This window comes from Papaver somniferum, chromosome 3 (genome assembly GCF_003573695.1).
Source record: "Papaver somniferum cultivar HN1 chromosome 3, ASM357369v1, whole genome shotgun sequence".
NCBI lineage: Eukaryota > Viridiplantae > Streptophyta > Magnoliopsida > Ranunculales > Papaveraceae > Papaver > Papaver somniferum.
In genome coordinates this window covers 18,425,466-18,430,555 of record NC_039360.1, presented here as the reverse complement: position 1 = coordinate 18,430,555, position 5,090 = coordinate 18,425,466, and positions in this window count along the sequence as shown.

The following is a 5,090-nucleotide window of genomic DNA, read 5'->3' as shown; positions in this document are numbered from 1 at the left end:
AAGCCAATACTGCATAATCATTGTGCATCAGGACAAAGAGGGATGGCCCAGAGAGTATTGCACAATCATTACGCAATACACCAGAGAAAATGTCGCGTAATCATTATGTGACAGCAAGAACCAGTGTTTCGCAATTATTGTGCAACATTTAGTACGAATAACCAGAACGAGTGGTGCGCAAACATTGCGATGAATAGTGACGCAAGCATGTCAATCTCCTCCCATTTTCTAACTTGTATAAATTCCATTAAGACATATATAGGGAGGGGTGGTTGGTTGAAGGTGCATATGCGGACTATGTACCAAGTAATATTCATAGCTTAGACGGAAGAGTATAAATGATGCCTAAGGTTCATTTATATCTATGTATCCTTGCAAAGAGGGCATTTGATGCTTAGGCATCACTATGCCACGCCGCGGACCCGATGATGCATAATCATTATGCATATTTGACGGAATGGCCTACGGACCAAGCCATTACCATTATTGCTAGGCTACGACCTCGCACACGAGTTGGTTTAAGTTTCTGTCCCTTCGTGGATGAACTACGGTCTGTGCTTGATCCCTTTAGAATAGGGAAGGGTACGTAGGCAGCCGCAATGAGTTGCAGCATTGTCGGTCCAGCACTTTGTCGCTCATATCATCTAATTGTGAGATGATTGCGACATTCTGGCCTCTCATATCATCTGGCTCGGTAGCTCGACGCAAGAAATGATTGCAACCATACTTGATGAGGCTTAGTTGTAGGGAATGACAAGGGCTTGGTGCGGCCTATGCCAAAGTCCAAGGCTCACGCCTGGATAAGACTCGGCGGTATGACGGTTGCTCAGCTAGATAGGAAATTCAGTGATGAATTCCCTACGTAGAGGCGAGCTAGTGATGCATGCAATATGCATCGGCCTTGGCCTTATGGTCCTAGACCATTTAGCGGACAAGGGTAAGTTTTGGAATGGTGTGGAAGCTAAGTTAGCCGAATCATGCTCCACAAGCATGCTTGCAAGTGCAGATGGGCGTGCATTTTCCTAGCTTTGAGGCCCGGATTGTAGCTTTATCATGGCGCACCGGGGGAGTTACGGCCTGCGGGGAAACGCGCCTAAGGCGTAATTTTACGGTCCGTCACAGTTGGTATCAGAGAAAGTTCAGAGAAAACTCTAGGGACTTGTGCGGAGTGGACTCATTGGCGAGTATTTTCCTTAATGTAAACTTAAAGTTGGAGAGTAGGCAAACTTTTGCGCGGAAAAGAGTTTGTAACTGCTATGCCAATTACTTTGCGAATCGAGTTGATCTTGTTTGAGTGCTGTGAGTTTTCCTGACCTAAGTGGCACCCCACTTATGATTGGATATTCGGAAGACCGTCTGGGACGGTGGGTAGACAATGGGACTGATCATCCCCACACGTTGGCAACTGGCCAAGGGTGTGCATTGTCAGGACCGGCTAGCATCCCACTTACGAGTGGCAACCTGGATGACCGTCTGGGACGGTGGGCAAATGGAAGCAGTTCCACACAGTACTGCGCAAAAAAAAAAAAAAACCTTGTCATTTCGATGACATCTTTCAACCTGGTGAACTTTAGGAACTCTTGAGTGTGTAATATGGATGCACATTTAGGATACCTTGTTGAGATATCCTTTTGGCACTAGACAATTGAGAATCTTGGTAATGTTGTGGACTCTTTTAGGATTCTTGAGTATGCAGTATGGGATGTTTGCTCAGAAGGTCTAAATTGTTGTTCATGGAAACTTGAAAAAACCCATGATTTCTAAGCATTTGGTATGGGACTTTTGCTCAGGAAATCCAAACCAAAGAGATTGTACACAATAGTTTTGGTTTTGAATTTCGAGGATGAAATTCTTTGAAGGGGTGAAAAGTGTAACACCCTGTGTTTTTATCATGGCGCATGCTAAGAGATGCGCCATGGCCTGAGATGAAGCTTCATTCAAAGCTTTCGTTGCTTGTAAGTGGTAGATTGGCTTAAGGCCAATATCGTGCCAAAAATGGCGCATTGTGTTTGGCATTTGGCCAAGGGCCAATGTTGCATCATCATGATGCATTAGGCTAGTTGGGTAGGTGGACTTGAGCTTGCAGCGTAATCATTGCGCATTACAGAAGTTATTGGCTTAAAGCCAATACTTCATAATCATTGTGCATCAGGCCAAAGAGGGCTGGCCCAGAGAGTATTGCACAATCATTACGCGATACACCAGAGAGAATGTCGCGCAATCATTATGCGACAACAAGAACCAGTGTTGCACAATCATTGTGCAACATCCAGTACGAATAATCAGAACGATGGTGCGTAAACATTGCACGCAATCATTGCGATGAATAGTGAAGCAAGCATGTCAATATCCTCCACTTTTCTAACTTGTAGAAATTCCATTAAGACATATATAGGGAGGGGTAGTTGGTTGAAGGTGCATATGCGGACTATGTACCAAGTAAGCTTCATAGCTTAGCCGGAAGAGTATAAATGATGCCTAAGGCTTATTTACAGCTGCGTAGCCTTGCGAAGAGGGCATTTGATGCTTAGGCATCACTATGCGACGCCGCGGACCCGATGATGCATAATCATTATGCATCTTTGACGGAATGGCCTACGGACCAGGCCATTACCATTATTGCTTGGTTACGACCTCGCACATGAGTTGGTTTAATTTTTTGTCCCTTCGTGGATGAACTACGGTCTGTGCTTGATCCCTTTAGAGTAAGAAAAGGTACGTAGGCAGCCGCAATGAGTTGCAGCATTGCCGGTCCAGCACTTTGTCGCTCATATCATCTAATTGTGAGATGATTGCGACATTCTGGCCTCTCATATCATCTAGCTCGGTAGCTCGACGCAAGAGATGGTTGCGGCCATACTTGATGAGGCTTAGTTGCAAGCCAGTAAGTGGATGCTCATACTTCCTATCAAGCTACGTAGATTTGGTAAACGAGATAAGGTAGGGAATGGCAAGGGCTTGGTGCGGCCTATGCCAAAGTACAAGGCTCACGCCTGGACAAGACTCGCGGTATGACGGTTGCTCAGCTAGATAGGAAATTCAGTGATGAATTCCCTACGAAGAGGCGATCTAGTGATGCATGCAATATGCATCAGCCTTGGCCTTATGGCCCTAGACCCTTTAGCGGACAAGGGTAAGTTTTGGAATGGTGTGGAAGCTAAGTTAGCCGCATCATAATCCACGAGCATGCTTGCAAGGGCAGATGGGCGTGCATTTTCCTAGCTCTGAGGCCCGGATCGTAGCTTTATCATGGCGCACCAGGGAAGTTACGGCCTGCGGGGCAACGCGCCAAAGGCGTAATTTTTCGATCCGTCACAAAAGATGTATTTGGAACAGAGGCAAAAGTATCTATTTGAACTATGAAACCATGCACCGGAGTCCATGGACGAAAGTTGATTGTGTAGGAGTTGTCAAGGAAGTCAACTAGGTTCGAGCCAGATCTTGAGCGCCTGTTCACCCAGTGAAGTATCCTAGAACCACCCCAAGACTCAGGAAGTGAAGCCAACGGTTTGGGAGCGTACTTCTCGAAATGCTCCCACAACCACGTTTGGATAAAAGCAACATGGATGTACGAGTCCACTTTCATGTAACCGTTCGAAGCACGCATGTCCGCAACCAGATGATCCAAATATGTGTACAGAGAACCGAGAAACAAGCCAATGGGAAGAACAACATCTTTCGCTAATATGATGGCAAACTTAATGAGACCCTGTCTTATTTCCTTCTTACCAGAGCCGTCGTCAAAAATGTCCCTGGAAAACCATAGAACCAAGAACGCTGCGACATGAAACGTACTATTCTTTTGATCTGGCTCCAACTCATCTTGGAACCATTGAGACACCCACCAGCTGTAGAAACACCTCGTCTCGTTTTCCTTCCGAACAAAACCTTTCGACTTCGCAACAAGAGAAGCGTGCATTTTTTCTTCATCTTCAAACAATGTGATATCAAGATTCCCTGTTATGGAAAGGTGCAGCAAACGACAACACTTTCCAAGAGACAGTCATTTCACCCCACCAGCATATGGCCGTGTGAGTATCTGGACACCATCGGAAGATGAAAGCAACTAAGCCTGGGATATCTTTCTTGATTTGAAGCGCCGTAGAAGCGGTGACAGCACCAATGATTTGCGCCTTGGTCAAATTTGCTTTCACGCAGTCCTGACTTATCATGAATTGCATCCACTTGTTGAAAGAACGCAACGGACTCTGGAAGATTCTGAAGTCAATGGAAGAAGCACGATACTCTTTCCTCTGAAGGAAAAACCGTATTACACAACCTGACCAGACGTCTCCTTCACCCTCTGAACCGGTCATAAGGACGGGCACAAACTTGTGATGATTTCTCCTAGTTGTGGCGTACGTTATAAAGAATTCATCATCCATGTTTGGCTTAGAACTGCCAACGTTTTTCAAATCCGCGGTAGGATTTTTCTCAAGTGACATCCTAACGAAACCTCCTTAAGCCGCTTTCACTTTCAAAGCAACTATAACAAAAGAAAGGGGTATAAAAATTACTACTGGAAGGAGGGTGCACGAAGATTACTTTATCAGCAATGAAGAATTCATTTCGGTTGCAAGCCACTCTATTTTCAACCACAAGTCATAACACACATAACCGAAGAAATGGAAATTATCAAACCCTATGTAGCTACGGAAAGCACACTCCTTGCCAAAACCGTACCTCGTAGCGGAAAGTACGCGCCTGGACAAGAAAGCACGCTCCATCGCGGAAACTATGCACACAACTATACCAACAAAAAGGGAAACCCTAAAAACTAGGTTTCATGGGAAAGGAATTGGTGGCAGTCACCTGCCCGTGCAGGCCTACTATTGCATAATAATTGAGGTGTTTAACGCTATTGCGGTGTTCACGCTAAAATATTTCTACAAGTTCATAGAAGATATACCTATGGTTAGGGTTTGCGTCAATAAAAAAAAAAGGAAAGAGATTGAAGGAGAAACCCTGGAATACATACCTGAAATGCTTGATCACTTTATCGCTACCACTCTGCCGCTAGCACAAGGACGTGAAAACAAAGGTACAAAATAAAGGGGAGAGCAACCCCTTTTATAGGCGTAACACTTTTG